Source organism: Macaca mulatta, chromosome 16, assembly GCF_049350105.2.
Source record: "Macaca mulatta isolate MMU2019108-1 chromosome 16, T2T-MMU8v2.0, whole genome shotgun sequence".
NCBI lineage: Eukaryota > Metazoa > Chordata > Mammalia > Primates > Cercopithecidae > Macaca > Macaca mulatta.
Window position 1 is genome coordinate 78,964,895 of NC_133421.1, and position 12,910 is coordinate 78,977,804.

Here is a 12,910-nt window from a genome sequence, read left to right on the forward strand (position 1 = left end):
AATGCAGCATGAACATTCTCAAGTTACCTGCCAAAACACATTGATTTCGTGAATGCTACTAAATTATTAATCCAATTTGAATGCTGGATGCTTAACTCTTCATTTTTATATAACAGACTCATAGAGTAGATGGATTCACAACATTTTTCCTTTTTTGACAACTGCTTCCTGAACTCAAGGTTGAGTCTCTCAGGGCCTTGTCTAAAGAACCTGCCCACCCACTCCACCTCTCATCAGAACTTTTTAAAGCAAAACTAAACCAACTCCCCAAACACCATCCTAACACACACAAACTATCACCACCACCACCAGCACCACCAACACTACTAGTACTCTTGAGCTGTGTCAGTTAAAATTTCTCTTGGCAGAATTAACTAAAAGACCCACAGACTGGATGGAAGTCAAGGAAACTGAATTACATGAACGGCAACATTTAAGAAACAAAGTTTATACATTCTTACTCAAAGCTTTCTTCTAATGTACCACACCTACTATGCTCAAAACTTGATTTTTCTTCCTTGGAGTATGTGAAATGCTCTATTATCTTCCCAATATATTTTCATTTTCACTTAAGCTAACTAGTCTCAGATTTTATTTCTTGCAAAAATCATCTTAATCAATATTACAAAGGCACCAAAATTAACAAACACAAGAACTAATAATGCACAAAGTAGTATAGATTAAGAGTATGACCTCTGAGGCCAAACCAACTAAACATGAATTCTGCCTCTGCTACACACTAACTTTGAGACCTTGGGCAAGTTATTTAATGTTTTTGTGCCTAAGGTTTATTATCTGTAAAATACAGCAATAACAGTACCTACCTCTTCGGGCTGTTAAAATGACTAAAAGAATTAATACATGTAAAGCTGAAAATGGTGCCTTGTACATGGCAACTAATTATACACGTTGATCATGACTGTGTATAAAAGTATAACTAACATCCTTAAAAGAGTAATAGAGAATATCATATTCTTGGAACAAGAGCAAGACAATTAAGAAAAAAGCAATTACAGAACTTAGAAATGAAATAAATTGATAGAAATAAAAAAGCACTAAAAGATGGGATGAACTTCATTTAAAGATAAATTAGTGAGCTAAATTGAAGACCGAGTCAAAGAAATCCTACAGAATGAACTGTAAAATGACAAAGAGAAAAAAATGATGAAAATATAAACTCTGTCATCAAATTATACCAATGACTTAGTATTATGACTGACCTCAACAATCTGATTTTTCTTATACTCAAAAGCTTTAGTTTAATCATATGAAAATATTAAATTTCAATAATCTTGAGCTTCAATTCAAGTTATTGAAACAAACAAACAAAAATCCTTCCAAACCCATCTGATTGCTGGTTTTCTTCACAGTATGAAATAATGGTTTAGCTGTTTGATTGAAAAGAATGAAACATTCTTAACATTAATTCTGCATAAACCTTTAAACTTTATTGTTGATCTAAAACAGAAACTTCAAAGCTATAGTCAGGTCTTTGTAAACTGACCCAACAATGTACCTATTCACCCTCCTCTTTGCCTGCTGCATCTTCCAACCCCTGAGTCCACAGTGCCTAGGCAGGCCCAATTTGAAAAGGGATATGGGGAATAAATAGTAAGCACTGGTCTGTATAATAATGTAAACACTAACTCTACCCTATAAATTCTTTGCAAATGATGAGATGCTGGGGAAAATATTTGGCTTCCTTTTCAAGTGTCGAGACCACAACGTCTCTGAGAATTAATACCTGTCCTTTGGGAAGAAGAAAGAGAAACAAGATAGAATAAAAAAAGGGGTGACTACAACCCTCACTGATATGGTAATCACAAAGACCCTTCTCTTCACCCCATCCTCTACTGTTTTGCAGGGTCTGGAATCCCAAAGGACAATACTGACTAGCCTAACAGGGAGTTAGGGTAGGAAAACTGGGATGAAGGAAGCATGTCGGAAGGCAGTACTCTTCTATAGTGACAAACACCCGAAAATAAAGGGTTAATACCTTGAGATGGGAGCAACTCTTGTGGATGAAAGAATGAGGTTTCCAGAAAGAAAGGTGGAGATCCACACAGCAGAGGTGACATGAAAGTGGTGTTCCTGGCCGGGCGCGGTGGCTCAAGCCTGTAATCCCAGCACTTTGGGAGGCCGAGACGGGCGGATCACGAGGTCAGGAGATCGAGACCATCCTGGCTAACACAATGAAACCCCGTCTCCACTAAAAAAATACAAAAAAATTAGCCGGGCGTGGTGGCGGCGCCTGTAGTCCCAGCTACTCGGGAGGCTGAGGCAGGAGAATGGCGGGAGCCCGGGAGGCGGAGCTTGCAGTGAGCCGAGATCGCGCCACTGCACTCCAGCCTGGGCGACAGAGCGAGACTCCGCCTCAAAAAAAAAAAAAAAAAAAAAAAAAAAAAAAAAAAAAAGAAAGTGGTGTTCCTGACAGAAGCGTATATCTGAAAACAGGGCTGCAAAGTTACAAATGAGGCATGACCAAAAAGGGGACCTTAGGAAGGGTCTGACTTATCAGGTGCCTTTTCTTGGGATACAAGAAACCCCATATTTAGCATGGAGCTATACATTTCCTCTTTCTATACTAAAATTCCAAAATTTTATAGCTTTATGTGATGGTTTTGGAAGAATAAAAGAAAAAGGCAGTAAAAAGATGCTTGGCCTGCCTCAAGTTTAACTGTTCAAGTTTAATTGCCTCTAAATGGGAACAATCCTACAGACAATATCTAGGAGTGCACTCACTAGCACCTGAGTTAACACAAGACCAAAGCAGAATTTATATGGTTCCAACTCAAAATTGTGCCAATGAAATACTTTAAAAACTCTTTAACAAAGGCAGTGCTTAGCTGTTAAAGAACAATGGCACAAAGAGAAATAAGGGTTCAAAATTTAAAAAAAAAAAAAGTTATTTTCCATAGTTCCACAGCATACCTGAGAATGTGCTAAGTTTGTTGTAGGCCTTTAAATAATAATTAGGTGAGTTTTAAACACCTAATATTTCTAAAGATTTAATCAAATTTAACTTTCCTAGATAAATAATTTCCTATATAAAATAATTTATACTAAATCCAATAAATTGCAAGAAAATTGAAAGCCCACTAAAGCCCATCTTCCTCTTCTAATGTATTAATTGACTTAAAGACCAGGAGTTGCAAAATCCAAATTTCAATATCAAAAATTCACTTCTTAATTTATCTTAAAACTACTGGTTACTATGGCCAGGCATGGTGGCTCACGCCTGTAATCCCAGCACTTTGGGAGGCCGAAGTGGGAAGATCACGAGGTCAGGAGATCAAGACCATCCTGGCCAACATGGTGAAACCCTGTCTCTACTAAAAATACAAAAATTAGCTGGGTGGGGTGGCGGGCACCTGTAATGCCAGCTACTCAGGAGGCTGAGGCAGAGGAATCGCTCAAACCCAGGAAGCGAAAGACATTATGCCACTGCACTCCAGCCTGGCAACAGAGCGAGACTCCATCTCAAAAAAAAAAAAAAAAAAAAAGTACTGGGTTACTACATTCCAAGTCCTATGGAACATATTTCACATCACTAAAAGTAATAAAAATGTACATAACCTTTAGAAATAATTGTTAGAGAAAAATTATTTAGGATGCATGAGTTTAATTAAAATAAGAAATTTGAAAGCTATAAAGTATTTTTAAAAATTACTTAAAATTTTAAGGTAGTCCTACTATTATACTTACTGCCTTTGTTAAAAGCAGTGCTTTCCTCTCTCTTCCCCTGCCTCCCCCGGAAAATCCATCACTTATCTAATGATACCATTATCTCCAAATATTTTTAGTTAGCAAAACAACTCACTGCACAGCAGAGGAGGTACTAAATATCTGTGGAATAAACAATCCATTTATTATGTAGCAGGTAAAATAACTTTAAAATTTTTAAATTATTTTCTTAGAGACATAATTTAAAAACATATCCATGTTTATTTCTCTGAGAAATGAATTAAGATTATACCCTAAAAAATAAATAAGTTGAGTCATCCTGATGTTTAGGGCCATCCTGATAAGAAACGTGGTCAGTCACCTTCATAGTATCCTTAAAAGATTTCCAGAAAGGCCAGCTGAAAAGACATTCCCTACCTCCAACAAATGACTGTTAGAGGTTACTTCACATCCACCTAAGCAGATGTAACAGAAAACGGATAGTCTGTCTACGTGGGGGTTCTAAATGTTGTGTGGCACTGAGGAAGGCTGACTTTAGAGACTGGGTCTTGAAGCTTGACCTCTTAATTACTGACCTTTTGTTATATATGAAATTCCTTCCTTATTTTCTTGTTCCTGGCTCAGACAAGATGGTGCCAGGGATAAAAGACCCCTCGACTGTGATAAAAGACCCTTTGATCATTACATCCCTAATGTGAAATGATAAATATACCCTTCCCCAAAACAGAAACACTGCCTATAACTAATTGAATTGCTCTAACTATGCACTAACCTTGTATGAAAAACGATGTAACCCTGTTAAGCATCCCCAGGCCTTGCCTATATAAAGGACCCTCAAATCTCTCCACTTTGGAGCATTTACCCCATCCTTTAGGAGTCTGTGTCCTCCTGTGTGACCATCCTCAAATTTTATGCTCAACTAAGCTCAATTTTTAATCACATTGCCTAAATGTCATTATTAAATTGACATGGAGCTGATTATCACTCCTTTGTTTTACCTCTATACCCAGTAAATATAACTGTAGTAACTATACCCTGTCACCATTATTTATGTACATATTTTCATCTTGAACTTGACCATGAGCTCCTCGATGAAAAAAACAACACTGTCTTATTTATCTTTGCTTCTCTACCACCAATGGAAATATCATAACCAGGATCATCTTACCACAGATTCCTTTATTAAGGCTTCCTGAGAGTCTTTAAAGATCAAGGATGTGCAAACTATGATGAAAGAGGTGGGGGCTAAATCCAATCCTCAGTCTGTTTGGCACAGCCCAGGAGGAACACTGTTTCTACATTTTTAAATGGTTGAAAAAAAAAAGAATAATACCCTGTGACATGCAAAAATTATGTGAAATTCAAATTTCAATGTCTATAAATATAGTGTTATTGGAATACAGCCATGCTCATTCATTTATGTATTATCTATCACTGCTTTTGTGCTACAACAGTAAAGTTACTGAGACAGAGACCATACTGTCTGCAAAGCTAAAATATTTACTATGTGGCACTTTACAAAAAGAGTTGGCCAACTCCTGCAGAAAGGAAGAAGGGGGGAAGTGAGAAAAGTGGCATATTCACTTAACATTTACCGAAGGATTTATGCATCCAACATTACGAGGCAAAAAAAATAAAGTTAGACACTGTCACTAACATTGCAGAGAGATAAAATTTAATGTAATGTGATAAGAGAGAAAGAGCTTGGAAAGGAGTGGAATGGAATGTCCAGGCAGAAAGAAAAGAAGGGTAAAGCTAGACTCCCAAACAAAAGGACTTGCCTTTTGTGAAGAACAGGGATACCTGCCATATGGCAGAGGCATAAGGCAAAGTGAACTGGAGCAAGAGATGCGAATGTATGTTCTAGATAACACGGTAAAGGCAGGCATTGGGAATGGATTATGAAGTTTCTGATATCCAAACTTAGACACCCTAATTTGTGCACTCATATCTGTCCTCTACTGTAGTTTTCACACCTACGGGTCATGTTTAATTTCCTAGCAATCACATATTTCACTAGTCCATCACTCTCTCAGTCCCCAAATCTCCAAAGCTTCCATCTGTAGGAACACCCTCAGATTATGACCTTGAATCCTACTTTACTGAGAAAACTGAAGCAATTAAGAGATTTCCAAAATCCACCACAAAGTAATATTATACATTTCAACAATGTGCCATTTCAGCTTAAACTGGAAGACTGATTTCATTACAACTCTGAGCCACAAGAACTTAAATGCCATCTGGTATTAGCTATACTTTAAAACTAAGATTTTTTTGGAATGAGAAATTAGAAACATATCCGGCACATGAAATAAACGCCTGCCTAGCTACATCATTTGCTTCTCAATCAATAAAATAAAAGCACTATAAAATATGCCTTTTAACTTAAAAAGGGATAAATTATAAATGCTCTCATCTTCTCTATCGCTTTAAAATTTACTGAAAGGTGGTGCAATAATAAAACAAAATGCAGTCAGGTGTAGTGGCTCACGTGGCAATCCCAGTGGGAGGATGGCCTGAGCCCAAGAGTTCAAGATCTACCTTGGCAACATAGAGAAACACTGTCTCTACGAAAAAAAAAAAAAAAAAAAAAAAAGCCAGGTGTAGGGGCACAGAACTGCGGTCCCAGCTACTCAGGAGGCTGAGATGGGAGGATCACTTGAACCTGGGAAGTTGAGGCTGCAGTGAGCCAAGATCCTGCCACTGCACTTCATCCTCGGTGACAGAATGAGACCCTGTCTCAAAAAAAAAAAAAAAAAAAATGCTAGTTGTCAACATAATTTAACCTAAATTTTATGACAGTGTTTCTTGCTAAAGGAGAAAATAACAATGCAATGGTACACAGAGGACAAGTCATCCAATAAATTTTCTTATACATAATAGGTTCCTAAAAGCTTGCCCTTAAAACTATTTTTAATCCAACTAATTTACGTACTAGAAAAGTTATGACTTAGTACGGTATCATAAAATTCTTTTATACAATCACCTTCTCAACTAAACTCAAGGACAGAGATTATAAATTATATTCCTATCAGTACGGTACTCTTGGCACATAATATAGTATCTGGAATGTAAAAGACATGCAACAAACCAGCCTGGGCAATATAGCAAGACTTCATCTCTGAAAAACAAATAAAAAATTAGCTGGGCACATGACACACGCCTATAGCCCCAGTTATTCAGCAGGATCCCTTGAGCCCAGACGTTCAGGGCTGCAGTGAACTTTGATCGCACCATGGCACTCCAGCCCAAGACCCTGTCTCTTTAAAAATAAAAGACATGCAATAAACATGGAACATACTAATAAATTTGCTCTTATAGTGAATGTAAGATTTCCTTACACTAAATCTGTTTGAAAGGAAATACACTCAAACAGGGCATATTCAAAGATTAACACCTCTTTAGTTTGATTTTAACACAAATACCCACAAAGCCCTAACTGCCCTAATAATGTTCCCTCCTATGGAGTCTTCCCTAAAACACATACAATATTGCTCTTCGGGCAAACACAAAATATAGTGGATAAAGCACCAGAATTAGAGTCTGGCATCTCAACTCCATCCTTTACTAGTTGAGACCTTAATAAGTGGCTTAGCCTCTTTGAGGCCCATTCTCCACATCTGCCTAACTGGAATAACCCCCTCCAACCCTACAGGGATGCTGTCAGAATTAAAAGAGCTAACACCCAGCCTGGCTCAAAGCTTTAGTCCAGTAAATACTGTTCTTCCCTTAGATTCCTTCAGAACGCCCTCGTAGAAAGTAAACGTGGTCATTATCTTCATTATTTTCGGACTTATTTATCTAAAACGTAAATCAAAGCCTAAGGAGCCCAGGGGAAAGAAACCCTCCTTCAGCTTAATAGCTCCAGCCTGCCCAGCTTTCCGATCCAATTAAGTATTTCCATGCCTGGAGCTCCTATTTCCACGCCTGGAGCTCCTATTTCCATGCCTGGAGCTCCTATTTGTGTTTTAGGATCAGGGAACTTCCCTCCCAAACTGTGTCATGAGATCTGCGCATTTTCTTCTCACCGAAACTCCTTTTAACACACAAGGTAATGATCCGCGCGTAACCTCGCGGGGAAGAGCAAGCGCTCATTACCCAGCTGTTCAGAAGGAAATTTACATCAATATTTGTTTTCTTTCTCTCCCTGACGCCGCTGAGGGTGGAACGACAGCGTCCAGGCAAAGGCAGTGTCCCGATGTCCCACGGCCGGACCCGGTCCCGGGTGAGCCTCGCGGAGCCCCCGCCCCAGGGCCCCGACCCCTCACGTCCGAATCCTGGGCGCTCCCACCGCATCCCCGAGGTTGGCAACCCGCGCTTCTCGGGAGCCGAGAGAGGTCCGTTTCCCTCAGCTCGCCGCCTCTGCCCGCTTCCGAGCCCGCTTCACCCCACACCTCAGACGCCGAACTCCCCTTCCCTCCCCGCCGCCCCTCGCTGGCCAGCCCCTCCTCGACCCCACAACTCCCCAAGGGACGGCTGTCCCAGGCTTGCCTCAAGCGCCGACGCCCGCTACGCTCTCCTCACCTCAGGGCCGGATCCGCAGCGCTGTCAGGCCTGGACGCGCTCAGTCTGTTGACTCAGCGCGGGTGACCCAGCTGGGATCTGTGCGAGGGCGCGGCCGCGCGCACCCGCGCGCTCCTGGCGCAGGCAGAGCAGGCAGCGCGCCGGCCAGCTAGGGAAGCTCGCGGCGCGGAGTCGCGCCCCGCCTCCTGCAGAGCGCACCTGAGGGCGGGGCTCCTAGAAAACGGCGCTCCTCGTACGGGCGCGTCTCAGACGCTCGGCCCTGCGCGTCCCGGCGCACGCAGGCAAGCATCGCGCCCGGAAGAGGAGCGCGCCTGAGGGTGGGGCGAGCGGTAGTGAGCGGGGGCGCGCGGCTGCCCAGGGCCCCTGAGCCACAAGAGTCGGGCCTCGTGCCTGTTCCCCAGGGCCTTCCACGCCTGGGATCGGGGATTTCGCCACGCTCTTTCTAGAGGCGCGGGCAGAAACCATGGGCTCGGGTCTCAGTGGTAAACCTGCCGCCTCTTAGCGGATGACCTTGGCCCACTGCCCTCTCCTCATCTGCCTCGCCCAGTCACGTCTCCTCTTAAGCATCCTTGCGATCTGTCTCCTGGCATTTGGATGGGCCTCTCTGAGCGCGTTTTGAGTCCTCCGTAGCCCCTCTTCCTCCCGCCGCAGCATCTGGAGTTGTGTGGCCCCGTTTCCCTAACTCTTGCCTCCCCTCCCCAGCCTCCTCATTCGCCCTCACACCCCGACCTGGGACGTCCTCCTACTGAGGGTGCCTGTAGTTCGCGGAGTGTCCTCATCAAAGTCTGGGAATGCGGCAGATGCTGAATTTGCCAAATGGCCTGAGACACATGGCATCTGTGAGAGACTGGATACTGCACTTACTTTGCTAAAAATATCTAGTGTTTTAGGCCGGGCGCGGTGGCTCAAGCCTGTAATCCCAGCACTTTGGGAGGCCGAGACGGGCGGATCACGAGGTCAGGAGATCGAGACCATCCTGGCTAACACGGTGAAACACCGTCTCTACTAAAAAATACAAAAAAAAAAAACTAGCTGGGCGAGGTGGCGGGCGCCGGTGGTCCCAGCTACTCGGGAGGCTGAGGCAGGAGAATGGCGTGAACCCGGGAGGCGGAGCTTGCAGTGAGCCGAGATCCGGCCACTGCACTCCAGCCCCGGCGACAGAGCAAGACTCCGTCTCGAAAAAAAAAAAAAAAAATCTAGTGTTTTGAGTTTCGTTACTCAAAGTGACCTAAATGGGGTCAAAAGTTATTAACACTGACATTACGTATTTTCCTCTCCAGATTTCTGTATAGTCACATTCCCTTGCAGACTTTTTTTTTATTCTGCCAATCCTGTGTACATCACGTTTTTTTTTTTTTTTTTACTTGTCTTTGTTTTCTCTGCTTCTCGAATTTAAACCAGATCTCCCCAACATACATTCTGCTTTCTAAATTCTTAGGGGGGGGGGGGGGAAACAAGGAATCAAGTGTTACTTATGGAATATGAATTAAATAGAAAATTCAAAGAGGTTCGTCAGAATCCTTGATGGTTAAAACAGCGGTCCCCAGCCTTTTCAGCACCAGGGGCCAGTTTCATGGAAGACAGTTTTTTCGGGGGGAGGGAGGATGGTTTGGGGATGATTCAAGCACGTTATTTTTACTGTGCACTTTATTGCTACTATTACTACCTTGTAATATATAATGAAATAATTATACAACTCACCGTAATGTAGAATCAGTGGGAGCTGTGAGCTTGTTTTCTTGCAACTAGGCAGTCTCATCTGGGGCTGATGGGAGACAGCGACAGATCATCGGGCATTAGATTCTCCTAAGGAGCACACAACCTAGATCCCTCACGTGCAGTTCACAATAGGGTTCTCACTCCTATGACAATCTAATGCCACTGCTGATCTGACAGGAGACGGAGTTCAGGCCCTAATACCAGCCATGCGGGGCAGCTGTAAATACAGATAAAGCTTCACTCACTTGCCCTCCACTCACCTCCTGCTGTGCTGCTTGGTTCCTCACAGGCCACAGATCCCAGAAGCAGTCCCTGGCCTGGGGAATGAGGACCCCTGGATTAAAAAGTCTGGCAGTGGGGGTGAGAGAAAGGGAGATAAGAATGTTCAAGAAACTACATTAGGAAACTAAAGAAGCCATGTAATGAAAACTATTCATGATATATTCTGTCCCTTTTTGGAACATCTAGAACGTTTTAGTTACAAATTCTCAATGGCCTAGGATTTTGGGGCCAAGTAAAGAAAGATAAACTTGGTTAAAATGTTACTGAACCATACTTTCACCCCAACACTTCTCACTAGTACCCTTAACCTGCCTTAACTTCAGAAGTCTACTCATTTCTACGACTATTCTAGGCATTTGTTTCTTACATTTCTTATCCTTGTAATGTTCTCTATCATTCATTCTGTCTGCTTATGCTTTTACTCTCTTCAAAACGACATGACCAAAACCCAATTCTCTAAAAATCTCATCACCCCGGACAAAATGATCTCACTCTCCTCCCAACTGCATACATACTACCATCTTGTTCACATAATTTTGTTTATGTACCATCTCTTCAATTAAATTGTAAATAGTCTGAGGTTAAGAACTTTTTCTTGTCTTGTCTTTTTCTTTTCTTTTCTTTTTTTTTTTTTTTTTTTTGGCTCTGTCACCCAGCCTGGAGTGCAGTGCTGTGATCGCAGCTCACCGCAACGTCTACCTCCCAGGCTCAAGCGATCCTTCCACCTCCGCCTCCTAAGTAGCCGGAACTACAGGTGCATGCCACCACACAGACTAGTTTTTCTATTTTGTTGTAGAGACAGGGTTTTGCCATGTTGCCCAGGCTGGTATCAAGCTCCTGGGCTCAAGTGATTCTCTGTCCTTGGCCTCCAAAAGTACTGGGATTACGGGCCTGAGCCACAGCACCCAGCCAAAAGCTGCTTCTTATACCAATTTAAATTTCCAAGTCCTATGCATCATAGTAAACAGTAAATATGATTAATGCTACCAATGAGAAAACATATGTAATAAGCAAGAATATGCAAATATTTTCATTTCCCCTACAAAATGTCACCACCCACTCAACAAAGTCTACCTACTCATAAAAGGGAAGATATCAATTCCCCTTATAGGATGAATGACAAAATTATGATGGTGATATTGTTTGGCTCTGTGTCCCCAACCAAATCTCACCTTGAATTGTAATATTTCCCACATGTCAAAGGTGACCAGGTGGAGACAATTTAATCCTGGGGACAGTTTTCCTCATGCTGTTCTCATGATAGTGGGTGAGTTCTCACAGAATCTGATGGTTTTATAAGGGGCTTCCCCCTTCACTCAGCAGTCATTCTCTCTCCTGCTGCCCTGTGAAGAGGTGCCTTCCACCATGATTGTAAGTTTCCTGAGGCTTCCGTCACCATGTGAAACTGTGAGTCAATTAAACCTCTTTTCTTTATAAATTACCTAGTCTTGGGTATGTCCTGATAGCTGTGTGAGAACAGACTAATACAAATGTAATGCAGTTGTAAGAATAATTTAACAGAGAGAAACTAAATAAGACCTATTAATTTAAAAAATTGCTACAAATTGATGTATGGACCCTGATGTATTTTACTGTCTGTTTGAACAGGTTATTTATCAAACTATTTGTACCTTGTAAACAATGTAGCCATATGATCTCAATCTAAATTTCCATAGTTACCAGGTCCCAGTACTAAGTAAGCAGCTTCAGGGAAGATGTTCCTTTCTGAGCTTCCGTATCTAGGAAAGAGAACAAGCCATACTGATGGGTTGCCATGGTGGCAACCCTAATCCCCAAATCTCATTAATACGTTTCTTAGACAAATAAATCAGATGGGAATACATCAATCATGAGAGTTGTAGATTGAGATTTAACAAGTTGCCTAGCTGTGCAAAAATAACGGTGAACCAGAATTTTGACAGAATTTAATGTAGAGTAAGAGAATAAGACTTGCTACCCTAGATACGAACCTACAACCTACCCTCCTCCTGCTGGTGAACAGTGAATTCTATTTGTGCTACTTTTGAATTTGCTAGACATCAAAGCCTTATTTAATGGAGTCTTTATGCTATTTTTGCCAAAATTAAGAGCAAAATTGTTAAATTGTTACAGCTTTTTTACTGTCAACTTAGTACATTAATTTGCATGATTATAATACATTGAAAATTACATGACTTTTAAAAAAAATCTATGATTATTAAACACTTATTATTTGTTTTTAAACATTTAACATTTCTACAAGGATAAAAAAAGGTTTCAAGGGAAATGATGTGGTTCGTATATTCAGAGTTTAGATTCAGTATTTGGTATTTCAGATTGGTATGTTTGTCTAGAACGAGTTAAAACAGATAAAGAAATTTAGGCTTGCTTGACAAAGTAGGCAGGGAATCAAGCAGCTTTACCAATAAATAGAGTTCCAAACTAACATATCAAATGTGGCTGAAATTGTTACTAAATAGCTCAGTAATATGATTAATTGATAATTGTTGGAGGGTTACAGGGGAAGGGTTGGAGAAGAGAATGACTTCTAAAGGTAGTTTTAGTTTGATTTTTATTATTACTACTAATATTATTATTATTACTATTGTTTTTATTACAACAAAAAGAATTTTAAGTATTTTACCCTTTTTGTTTCTCCAAACAGAAAAATTAGTCAAAGAGACTGATATATGAAGAATGTATAGCCAAATTTGATATTTAA

General features: G+C 41.2%; 1 protein-coding gene and 1 long non-coding RNA gene across 7 annotated transcripts in view; one reads left to right on the forward strand and one right to left on the reverse strand.

Moving 5' to 3' along the window:
* Window positions 1-8,290, reverse strand: part of ABCA5 (ATP binding cassette subfamily A member 5) — a 78,856-nt gene extending 70,566 nt beyond the window's left edge. For all 4 annotated transcript variants that reach the window (XR_003723850.2, XR_013407112.1, XM_015120205.3 and 1 more), the window contains exon 1: window positions 8,209-8,290. The gene's annotated coding sequence lies outside the window, so the exon portion shown is untranslated. The remainder of the gene's footprint in view (window positions 1-8,208) is intronic.
* The window catches only part of LOC106994114 (uncharacterized), a 31,054-nt gene continuing 25,945 nt past the window's right edge, over window positions 7,802-12,910 (forward strand). The window contains exons 1-2 of one of the 3 annotated variants that reach the window (XR_013407113.1): window positions 7,802-7,909; window positions 11,530-11,616. This is a non-coding gene — a long non-coding RNA (uncharacterized LOC106994114). The remainder of the gene's footprint in view (window positions 7,910-11,529; window positions 11,617-12,910) is intronic. The other 2 variants (XR_001440554.3, XR_013407114.1) reach the window with 2 other exon arrangements.